We start from the raw sequence: 13,102 nt of genomic DNA on the forward strand, positions 1-13,102 counted from the left end.
TTTACAAAACAATAGTCTTTGGGGGTGTGTGTGCATATGGGGGAGAGAGAGATAAAGACAAAGTAGAGGGCAGGAGCTGATGACCTCAGGTGCAGTGCTTTAAGTTCATGTTCAGCTGCAAAGCCTTATTTGAGCTCTCAGAGAACTGATTCATGTCCCCTCCTGCAGTACTATTCCTTCATGCAGACTACATTGATCAACCTGGGAGCACACGAACGCACACGGCCCAGCGGCAGTAAACCCAAGTAAAGTCTAGTCTCAGAGCAGAAAATACAGTGGAGGCCCTTGTTCTCTCTCTCCCCTGCAGCTGTTGTACTTATCCACACAAACATAAGTGTCTGTTGTGTGCAGCAGCTCACCCAACAGGCATGTGTCTTTGGTCTATTGCCTCCTGATCTGAACAGACGTGAAGTGTGAGGCTTTAAGAACAGACACATTACTCTGGCAAGGAGCCTGGTGAGGAAACATCCTTTGTGCTGCAGAGACTCTCAAAAAACACAGGAATCTTTGTTGTAGTGTGTTTGGAATATTTCAACCTGGACATAGGGGTAGACGTAACATAGTAAATGTAAATCTGGGAAACTACAATTAGAATGATATGTTATGTTTCATATGGTATGTATTAATTTGAGGATTTCCATTATCCATTTTGTATGATATATTACAAATTGCAATTCTTACAATCTGTTAAGAATTTCTTGTGGCTAATATTAGCTAGATGGCTAACGCTAGCTCAGTGGATAATGTTAGCTCGACTAGGGGTTAGGGGTTAGGTGTTAAGGTTGGGGTTAGGTTAGGTTAGGAGTTAGGTTACATGGTTAGTTTTAGGGTAAGGGTTAGCTAACATGATAAGTAGTTGCAAAGTAGGTAAAAAGTAGTAAGTAAAGTTGTTAAATAGCAAAGTTGTTAAATAGCTAAAATGCTAAACTTGCCCGTGATGAGATTCAAGCACGCAACCTTTGGGTTGCTTGACGTTCATGTTATACGCCCACCAATCCATCCACCACGACCAACCACCCTACTTTTGTTTTTGCCTTAAGTAACCTTCTGTCTTATGTAACCATACCAAATGTTACATATTGTACTAATTTGAATGTCCCAGATTTAGGTTTACTATGTTATGTCTACTCTGAGACCTGGATGAATAATTTCAACTTGGATTCAACAGTGTTATCTAATTGGTCATCACTGTCAGACCATGACCACACCAACAGGTGTCTTTTAATTTCCTGTATGAATATATTTGACCACAGTTGGCTGGCATGTAGTTTGTATTTAGCATTTTGACACACTGTGTTTTCCTCATGTGCTGTTACTGGTTTGAAGATTACATCTGTCTCTTGTTCTCTTTGTTGCAACAACTCAGTCGTTGGCATGAAAGGTAGTAATCCAGCATAACGCAACATTCATTAAGTGTCAGCTAATCCAGGCACACTTCAACCCTGTGAGCTGGCTGTGCATCCGTTGACCCATCATGCTCCCCGGCATGCTTGGCTTGCCTTGCCTGGGGGCTTTGGGATGGTTAAGCTGGTTAGCCTCATCATCAGTCCAACAAACAATCTGTCATTCACCAGCTTTGTGCTATGGGGTCTCTCATCGTAAAGCGTGATGTTCACTGTACAACACAGAGATGATGACCATAACAATCCTGTCAGTCTGTTATATCCTGATGAGAACACTTTAACCTGCAGAGGAGATATCTCTACCCTATATTACTCATGGGAAGGTTATACATGATCTCATGAACAATGAACTCCAAGCTCCAGCTATCCACTCCAGCTATCCACTCGTCAACTATAAGGAGTATACCACTGGGCAAAAACTGGTTGAATCAATGTTGTTTCCATGTCATTTCAACAAAAAAATGTAATGTGATGATGAAACAACATGAAAAACAGATTGGATTTGAAAGAAATTCATCAAAGTGAGGGAATTTTGTTTTTTTTCACCAAATGTTTAACCTAAATCCAATGACATGGTGAATTTTTTGATGATTTCACATTGAATTCACATTCGTTGATAACTCAACCAAATGCAAATCAAGGTCTGTGCCCAGCGGGATTGTTCCCTGAGCAGAGATAGGATCTGCTGCCCTGAGGCATGATGACTTACCATCCTGACTTATAGTTGCTTTAAGCTGAGCAGGGTTAGCAGCAGGCACGGTCTAGCCAAACGTGGGACACATACCTGCATTTGACATCGGGGGAGTGTGCTTGTGGTGTATAGACATACAGAACATAGGGAGCCAATTGTTTGTGTAGTTGTGTGTCAGCTGGAACAGCAGTAGTGATATTCTAGTGCAGCTGGTGTCTGGGGATGAAGCAGAGAGAGACTGGGGAAGACAGCTGCAGAAGAATGTCTGTCTCTCCCTCCCTTTCTCTTTCTCCCTCTCTGTCCAGGGTAAACTCAAGGACTTGGAAACCTCTGAGACCTACCCAGAGTTCACTGGAGTTTAGAAGCATAACACTGTGAGGAGATAAGAGTTGAAATCGGAAGTTTACATACACTTAGGTTGGAGTCATTAAACCTTGTTTTTCAACCACTCCACAAATTTCTTGTTAATTAACAAACTATAGTTTTGGCAACTTGGTTAGGACATGAAACTTAATTTTTCCAACAATTGTTTACATACAGATTATTTCACTTATAATTCACTGTACCACAATTCCAGTGGGTCAGAAGTTTACATACACTAAGTTGGCTGTGTCTTTAAACAGCTTGGCAAATTCCAGAAAATAATGTCATGGCTTTAGAAGCTTCTGAAAGGCTAATTGATATCATTTGAGGCAATTGGAAGTGTACCTGTGGATGTATTTCAAGGCCTACCTTCAAACCCAGTGCCTCTTTGCTTGACATTATGGGAAAATCAAAAGAAATCAGCCAAGACCACAGAAAGAAAATTGTAGACATCCACAAAGTCTGGTTCATCCTTGGGAGCCATTTCCAAACACCTGAAGGTACCACGTTCATCTGTACAAACAATAGCACGCAAGTATAAACACCATGGGACCACGCAGCCGTCATACCGCTCAGGAAGGAGACGCGTTCTGTCTCCTAGAGATGAACGTACTGTGGTGCAAAAAGTGCAAATCAATCCCAGAACAACAGAAAATGACCTTGTGAAGATGCTGGAGGAAATAGGTACAAAAGTATCTATATTCATAGTAAAACAAGTCCTATATCGACATAACCTGAAAGTAAGCTCGGCAAGGAAGAAGCCACTACTCCAAAACAGCCATAAAATAGCCAGACTACGGTTTGCAACTACACATGTGGACAAATATCGTACTTTTCGGAGAAATGTCCTCTATTCTGATGAAACAAAAATAGAACCGTTTGGCCATAATGACCATCATTATGTTTGGAGGAAAAAGGGGGAGGTTTGCAAGCCGAAAAACACCATCCCAACCGTGAAGCACGGGGGTGGCAGCATCATGTTGTGGGGGTGCTTTGCTGCATGAGGGACTGGTGCACTTAACAAAATAGATGGCATCATGAGGGTGGAAAATTCTGTGGATATATTGAAGCAACATCTCAAGACATCAGTCAGGAAGTTAAAGCTTGGTTGCAAATGGGTCTTCCAAATGGACAATGACCACAAGCATACTTCCAAAGTTGTGGCAAAATGGCATAAGGACAACATAGTTAAGGTATTGGAGTGGCCATCACAAAGCCCTGACCTCAATCCTATAGACAATTTGTTGGCAGAACTGAAAAAGCTTGAGCGAGCAAGACGGTCTACAAACCTGACTCAGTTACATCAGCTCTGTCAGAAGGAATGGGCCAAAATTCACCCAACTTGTGAATGTGATGAAATAAATACAAGCTGAAATAAATCATTCTCTCTAATATTATTCTGACATTTCACATTATTAAAATAAAGTGGTGATCCTAACTGACCTTTTTAAATGTCAGGAATTGTGAAAAACTGAGTTTAAATGTATTTGGCTAAGGTGTATGTAAACTTCAGACTTTAACTGTACATACAACCCAAGCTGTTGAACCAGAGTATTTATAAACAGCACAGGAATTAAATCTTCCACATGTATTGATCACATATTTTGCTTTAAAGCAGTATCGAAATACATCGGATGTAGTGATTACAATTTGGTGGCCATATCTAGGAAAACCAAACGTTCAAAAGGCTGGACCTAATATTGCGTATAAGAGGTTCTGCAAGAGGTTTTGTAGTGATTCCTATGTTGATGATGTAAATAATATTTGCTGGTCTGTGGTGTGTATTGACGAGCAATCAGATGCTGCACTGAACACATTTATGAAATTGCTTACTCCAGTTACTAATAAACATTCACCCATTAAGAATATGACTGTAAAAACTGTTAAATCCCTGTGGATTGCTCAGGAATTGAAAAATGTTGTGGTTGAGAGGGATGAGGCAAAAGGAATGGCTGCATAAGCTTTTGGCAAACCTACTCCAAATTGAGAAATCATGTGACTAAACAGAACAAAAAGAAGAAGAAACTATACTATGAAACAATGACAAATCATACAGTATATAAACCCAGCAAAAAATAAACGTCCTCTCACTGTCAACTGTGTTTCTTTTTTTGCTGAGTTTAGTAGCACAGTAAAAAGCTTTGGAGCAGCTTAAATTAAATTTTGGGCAAAAAGGCAAACTCAGCTCCATCATTTATTGAATCAGATGGCTCATTCATTACAAAGCCAACTGATATAGATTTTTTTCATTGGCAAGATGAGCAAACTCAGGCATGACATGCCAACAACAAATACGGAACCAACACATCCAAGTAAAACCGACCAAATTATGAAAGACAGAAACACATTGTGATTTTGAATATTGTAAAGTGAGTGTGTGAGTGTTGTCTATCAATAATGACAAGCCACCTGGGTCTGACAACTTGGATGGAAAATTGCTGAGGATGATAGCGGACGATATTGCCTCTCCTTTCTAACATCTCTTCAATCTAAGCTTACAAAAAAGTGTGTGCCCTCAGGCCTAGAGGAAAGCAAAAGTAATTATGCTACCTAAGAATAGTAAAGCCCCCTTTACCGGCTCAAATAGTTGACCAATCAGCCTGTTATCAACCGTTGGTAAACCTTTGGAAGATGTGTGCTTTACCAGATACAATGCAATTTTACAGTAAATAAATTAACAACACACTTTCAGCACACGTATAGGGAAGCTCATTCAACATTCACGGCACTTACACAAATGACTGATGATTGGCTGAGAGAAAATGATAACAAAACGATTGTGGGAGCTGTTTTGATAGACTTCAGTGCGGCTTTTGACATTATCGGTCATAGTATGTTGCTGGAAAAATGTATATGTTATGGCTTTACACCCCCTACTATACAGTGCCAACGGAAAGTATTCAGACCCCTTGACTTTTTCCACATTTCATAACGTTACAGCCTTATTCTAAAATTGATTAAATGAAGATAAAAAAGCCTTAGCAATCTACACACAATACCCAATAGTGACAAAGCAAAAACAGGTTTTATATAAGTATTCTTGAGATGTTTCTTCAACTTGATTGGAGTCCACTTGTGGTAAATTAAATTGATTGAACAGGATTTGGAAAGGCACACACCTGTCTGTATAAGGTCCCACAGTTGACAGTGTATGTCAGAGCAAAAACCAAGTCATGAGGTGAAAGGAATTGTCTGTAATGCTCCGAACAGGATTGTGTCAAGGCACAGATCTGGGGAAGTGTGCCAAAACATTTCTGCAGCATTGAAGGTCCCCAAGAGTGGCCTCCATAATTCTTAATTGGAAGAAGTTTGGTACCACCAAGACTCTTCCTAGGGCTGTCCGCCCGGCCAAACTAAGCAATCGGGGGAGGAGGGTCTTGGTCAAGGAGGTGACCAAGAACCCGATGGTCACTCTGACAGAGCTCTAGAGTTCCTCTGTAGAGATGGGAGAACATTCCAGAAGGACAACCATCTCTGCAGCACTCCACCAATCAGGCCTTTATGGTAGAGTGACCAGACGGAAGCCACTCCTCAGTAAAAGGCACATGACAGCCCGCTTGGAATTTGCCAAAAGGCACCTAAAGACTCTCAGATCATAAGAAACAATATTCTCTGGTCTGATGAAACCAATATTGAACTATTTGGCCTGAAAGCCAAGCGTCACGTCTGGAGGAAACCTGGAACAATCCCTATGGTGATGCATGGTGGTGGCAGCATCATGCTGTGGAGATGTTTTTCAGCAGTAGGGACTAGGAGACTAGTAAGGATCAAAGCAAAGATAAACAGAGCAAAGTACATGAAGTCTTGAGCACTCTGTAGCAGGTTTTCAGACTGGGGTGAAAGTTCTCCTTCCAACAGAACAACGACCCTAAGCACACAGCCAAGACAACTCAGGAGTGGCATCTGGACACATGGAACTCTATTCCACATCAAGTAACTCACTCAAGCAGTAAAATAAAAATTATAAAAATACACCTAATGGAACAGAGAGGACTGTGAAGAGTCACACACACACATACTATACACCTAGATGGTGTGTTGTAGTACAGTGTCATGACGTTGCCTCTTTGGGTGTGGCGAGACCCATCCCCCTCTCCCTGCCTCCCCCTTTCCTCCATCAACTAGGCTGCTGTTGCCAGAGAGACGTCGTAAATTCCTGAGGATTTCCTCATGGACACACAGTATAGAGAGAGTACATTTTCATAGAGAACAAAGGAATTACTTCCACCTCACAGAACTTGAGGTACGAACAAATTTCATGTTCCGGAGAAAGTATAAAAGATCGGTGAAGAATCCAGCTACGAACTGGTCCGTTTGTTACAACTTGGGGAAGCTCATGGGAGACGGTGTGGCCACATTACCATAACGATGTTTATATAATAGCCTCAGATATGAGGTTTACATCTAATTGTTGTATAAGATGAATGAGTGAGTATGATACTGTTTACACAATTGTACAATGTGATTTTGGACTGTTTAATGAATGAAAACTCAAAAAGGGAATTGGATTGAACTAAATCAGAGGACCGCCCCTGAGCCTAGTTAGGGACAGGCGTCCTGGGACAGCCCCTTTCTGCAATTCCGAATAAAACCCAACTTTGAGAAATTATCACCAGACCATGTATTTCTCCATTAGGAGGGGACAAAGGTTGTAGACCATTGCTGAATCTTTAAGCCATACTACGTGGTTAAACTCTTAGACAATCGATACCGACAGAATAAGAACAAGTCTTTGATATGAATTACTAGTCTGCAGCTAGGAATTTGGTATCAATGAACGCGAAGAACGACAACCGCTGAAACATGCATTCTATAAGAAATGAATGCATGTCATTCTGAACTATCCCCTCTAACCAAGTCACAGAGAGAGATATGAAACTCTCCAACAGAAACAAACTTTTCACCAGCGATCAAGACGACACACTGAGCGTGAATATATATATTGATTGCAATTGTTCCCAAATGAGTGAGCGTTCATGTGCAAAGGATTAGTATTTCAATTGTTATAATTATCACTCTGTAGTGACTTCTTAGTCGACCCCCACTTCCCCTTTTGTCTAACAAGCCGCCATGCCCGTTTAGCCCACTAGGGCACATTCTCTTATCATTTCTTGTAACTATATTTACTGTTTGTTTGTGCATTTCTGTGAATTACTTAGTTAGTAATAAATAAATGATTTAAGACAATTGATGTATGGATGACTCATAGTGAAGACTGGGGTTGTGCAGTTTACTACGTTTACAATTTACTACGTTTGGAATGAGACTAACGTGAGGTAAAGTAAATAATTAATTAATTCGAAGACTAATTGATCAGATAAAATATCTGAAAAGTTATTTTAGGAAATTATAACTTTAATCTGAATATTTTTTACCTTTGTGCCCCGACTTCCAAGTTAATTACAGTTACGTGATTAATCAGTTGATCGCGTAATACTAATTACAGAGAATCTTTGATAAAAAAACTATAAGTCTTCAATTTAATGATAGTAAAGACACAACAACAGTAATGGCCAGTAGGCACACACTTAATGTATTGTGATATCTGTTGTAAAAATGTATGTTTACATTATTATTTTTAAATAATGTATGTTACGTTCCCCAGCAAGAAACCAAATAACGTCACTCAAACAGAAGGGGGAACTAACAAAAAGTCATTGACAACAAACAAAACAAAACAGATGGAGTTTTAGGAGGGGTTCTAAAAGACACTCATGGGAGTCTCCACTGACAGATGACTAGCAACAACAACTGGAACCTGAAAGACACCCACCATGAGTGCCCACTGAATTTGCCCAAGAGGCAAACAAAAGAAAAACCCACAACTTAAAGATAAGAAGCAAACCAAAACGGTGGAGCAAAACAAAATCAGATAAAATATTGTTTGTCTAGAAAAATACGGCGAGTCAGCTAAAGGTGTTAACCCTCCGCATCTATCAAGACAACTTAAATAGCACCTGGGCCAGCACAGGTGAAACACCTTTCCACTAACGAGATGGCAAATAGCACAGGTGTAACACATACTGACAAACAAGCTGACATCAATCAGTGCGCCCTACGTGCTATACGTGCTAACAAGCTATACGTGCTAATGCTAACGGGCTATACGTGCTAAAGTCCAACCTTGAAACATAAATGGAAAAACCAATGCTTGTAACAGTATATTACTGCCTTCATTTTTGCTGGACTCCAGTAAGAGTAGTTGCTGCCTTGGGGTCACATACTCATCCACACGGAAGAGTAGAGGCTCCATGTTCAGGAATCACACTCTCACTACATGGAGTATTGACTATCCAGTGAGGTGAAACCTTCAGAATGTAGAAAGAAATGTGATAAATAGAGCCGAAACATTTCCGCAGGTTGGCATTATTGGAATGACTCATGTACTGGAGGAAGCTCTGCAAGGTAGTCACTAGCTGCCAGTCATAAAATATTATTTAAAACCTAACCACACTGCTAACCTTATGCCTAACCCTTATCTTAAATTAAGACCAAAAAGCACATTTTTCTTTTCATTCATCTTTACAATATATAGCCAATTTTGACATTGCAGCTGGCCCATCTAGTGGAAATTGCTCAGTTCAGCCTCCAGGACAAGATCAAATCAAATTAAAGTTTACTGGTTGTGTACAGTTTTGCACATTTTATCACAGGTGCAGCTAAACTCTTATGTTTCTAGCTGTGTACAGATTCACCCCAATAAATGTCAATCTGCCTCATTTCCCAATGAGCATGACAATCATATGTACATTTCTATCTGAATGTTCTTCAATGTTGCACCCTCCTAAACGGGCCCAGGTTTAGTGCGGTTGACTTTAGCTTGTCATACGTGGGAAGGACAGAGTGGGCGTCTGTCTTTAAACAAACTGGTTTTGTCTGGTTTACAGCTTATGCAGAGACAAAACTAGTTTGACTACACAGAGGTGAGAAAATGGAGCCAAAACCTGAGGCTAGCAACAGGTGCTTACAGCTATGCCACTTTATACTCTGCTACTCTGATATAGGTCAATCAAATGTATTTATAAAGCCATTTTTACATCAGCAGATGTCACAAAGTTCCATACAGAAACCCAGCCTAAAACCATAAACAGCAAGCAATGCAGATGTAGAAGCACGGTGGCTAGGAAAAAAACCCTAGAAAGGCAGGAACCTAGGAAGAAACCTAGCGAGGAACCAGGCTCTGAGGGGTGGCAAGTCCCCTTCTGACTGTGCCGGGTGGAGATTAGAACAGTGTGTGGCCATTAAGGCCAGATTGTTCTCCAAGATGTTCAAACGTTCATAGATGACGAGCAGGGTCAAATAATAATCACAGTGGTTGTAGAGGGTGCACCTTGTCAGAACATCAGGAGTAAATGTCTCTTGGCTTTTCATAGCCGGGCATTCAGAGGTTGAAATTGCAGGTGTGGTAGAGAGGTAGCACGTCCAGGTCAGGGTTCCATAGCCGTAGACAGAAGAATGAAGCGGCAGCACAACCAGGTGAACTGGGGACAGCAAGGAGTCATCAGGCCAGGATGTCCTGAGGCATGGTCCTAGGGTTCAGGTCGAGAGAGGGGAGGGAGAGAGAATTAGAGGGGGCCAACACAGGGGCCCCTCAGGGGTGCGTGCTCAGTCCCCTCCTGTACTCCCTGTTCACTCATGACTGCACGGCCAGGTACGACTCCAACACCATAGTTACATTTGCCGAAGACACAACAGTGATAGGCCTGATCACCAACAACAACGAGACAGCCTATAGGGAGGAGGTCAGAGACCTGGCCGTGTGGTGCCAGGACAACAATCTCTCCCTCAACATGATCAAGACAAAGGAGATGATCATGGACTACAGGAAAAAGAGGACCGAGCACACCCCCATTCTCATCAACGGTGCTGCAGTGGAGCAGGTTGAGAGCTTCAAGTTCCTTGGTGTCCACATCACCAACAAACTAACATGGTCCAAGCACACCAAGACAGTTGTGAAGAGGGAACGACAAAACCTATTCCCCCTCAGGAGACTGAAAAGATTTGGCATGGGTCCTCAGATCCTCAAAAGGTTTAAAGCTGCACCACCGAGAGCATCCTGACCGGTTGCATCACTGCCTGGTATGGCAACTGCTTGGCCTCCGACCGCAAGGCACGAGAGGGCAGTGCGAACGGCCCAGTATATCCCTGGGGCCAAGCTTTCTGCCATCCAGTACCTCTATACCAGGCGGTGTCAGAGAAAGGCCCTAAAAATTGTCAAAGACTCCAGCCACCCTAGTCATAGACGGTTCTCTCTGCTAACACATGGCAAGTGGTACCAGAGTGCCGTCTAGGTCCAAGAGGCTTCTAAACAGCTTTTACCCCAAGTCACAAGACTCCTGAACATATAGTCAAATGGCTACCCAGACTATTTGCTTTGAACCCCCTCCCCTCTCCACACCGCTGCCACTCTTTTGTTATCTATGCATTGTCACTTTAATTAACACAACCTACATGTACAGTGCCTTGCGAAAGTATTCGGCACCCTTGAACTTTGCGACCTTTTGCCACATTTCAGGCTTCAAACATAAAGATATTAAACTGTATTTTTTTGTGAAGAATCAACAACAAGTGGGACACAATCATGAAGTGGAAGGACATTTATTGGATATTTCAAAGTTTTTTAACAAATCAAAAACTGAAAAATTGGGCGTGCAAAATTATTCAGCCCCTTTACTTTCAGTGCAGCAAACTCTCTCCAAAAGTTCAGTGAGGATCTCTGAATGATCCAATGTTGACCTAAATGACTAATGATGATAAATACAATCCACCTGTGTGTAATCAAGTCTCCGTATAAATGCACCTGCACTGTGATAGTCTCAGAGATCCGTTAAAAACGCAGAGAGCACCATGAAGAACAAGTAACACACCAGGCAGGTCCGAGATACTGTTGTGAAGAAGTTTAAAGCCGGATTTGGATACAAAAAGATTTCCCAAGCTTTAAACATCCCAAGGAGCACTGTGCAAGCGATAATATTGAAATGGAAGGAGTATCAGACCACTGCAAATCTACCAAGACCTGGCCGTCCCTCTAAACTTTCAGCTCATACAAGGAGAAGACTGATCAGAGATGCAGCCAAGAGGCCCATGATCACTCTGGATGAACTGCAGAGATCTACAGCTGAGGTGGGAGACTCTGTCCATAGGACAACAATCAGTTGTATATTGCACAAATCTGGCCTTTATGGAAGAGGGTCAAGAAGAAAGCCATTTCTTAAAGATATCCATAAAAAGTGTTGTTTAAAGTTTGCCACAAGCCACCTGGGAGACACACCAAACATGTGGAAGAAGGTGCTCTGGTCAGATGAAACCAAAATTGAACTTTTTGGCAACAATGCAAAACATTATGTTTGGCGTAAAAGCAACACAGCTCATCACCCTGAACACACCATACCCACTGTCAAACATGGTGGTGGCAGCATCATGGTTTGGGCCTGCTTTTCTTCAGCAGGGACAGGGAAGATGGTTAAAATTCATGGGAAGATGGATGGAGCCAAATACAGGACCATTCTGGAAGAACCTGATGGAGTCTGCAAAAGACCTGAGACTGGGACGGAGATTTGTCTTCCAACAAGACAATGATCCAAAACATAAAGCAAAATCTACAATGGAATGGTTCAAAAATAAACATATCCAGGTGTTAGAATGGCCAAGTCAAAGTCCAGACCTGAATCCAATCGAGAATCTGTGGAAAGAACTGAAAACTGCTGTTCACAAATGCTCTCCATCCAACCTCAAGGAGCTCAAGCTGTTTTGCAAGGAGGAATGGGAAAAAAATTCTCTCAATGTGCAAAACTGATAGAGACATACCCCAAGTGACTTACAGCTGTAATCGCAGCAAAAGGTGGCGCTACAAAGTATTAACTTAAGGGGGCTGAATAATTTTGCACGCCCAATTTTTCAGTTTTTGATTTGTTAAAAAAGTTTGAAATATCCAATAAATGTCGTTCCACTTCATGATTGTGTCCCACTAGTTGTTGATTCTTCACAAAAAATACAGTTTTATATCTTTATGTTTGAAGCCTGAAATGTGGCAAAAGGTCGCAAAGTTCAAGGGGGCCGAATACTTTCGCAAGGCACTGTACATACTACCTCAACTGACCGGTGCCCCCGCACACCGACTCTGTACTGGCAACCCACTGTATATATTGTTCATTTTTACTGCTGCTCTTTAATTACTTGTTAATTTAATTTCTTATTCTTGTCCGTATTTTTTGAAACTGCAGTGTTGTTTAGGGGCTCGTAAGTAAGCATTTCACTGTAAGGTCTACACCTGTTGTATTCGGCGCATAGCCCACAAAGATCTCCTTCACCGTACAAGCTTAAGGGGTTAACATCTTTTGTGTCAGGCATATTTAATCCCTCTAACTTGTCCCTAGCAAGTGTAGGGAGATACTGTGGTGATGGTTAGAACAGAAGTAGTAATTACATAGTCTGGTGGGAAAGAGGTTGAAAATGTTTGTCACAGTCACATTGAAAAACATCCCAATCCAAAGCCATTCATCTGACACATACTGAAACTGATTTATTTAGGGGGGGGGGGGGGATAATAGCAACGTAAAATAGTCATTATCGTCCTGAGCTCTTTAAGTTCATTATCTTAAGTTAAAAAAAGCATTGTACTTTCTTTACGGCTCTCGATCCTGTG

The sequence above is a fragment of the Oncorhynchus masou genome, chromosome 5, assembly GCF_036934945.1.
Source record: "Oncorhynchus masou masou isolate Uvic2021 chromosome 5, UVic_Omas_1.1, whole genome shotgun sequence".
Classification (NCBI taxonomy): Eukaryota; Metazoa; Chordata; class Actinopteri; order Salmoniformes; family Salmonidae; genus Oncorhynchus; species Oncorhynchus masou.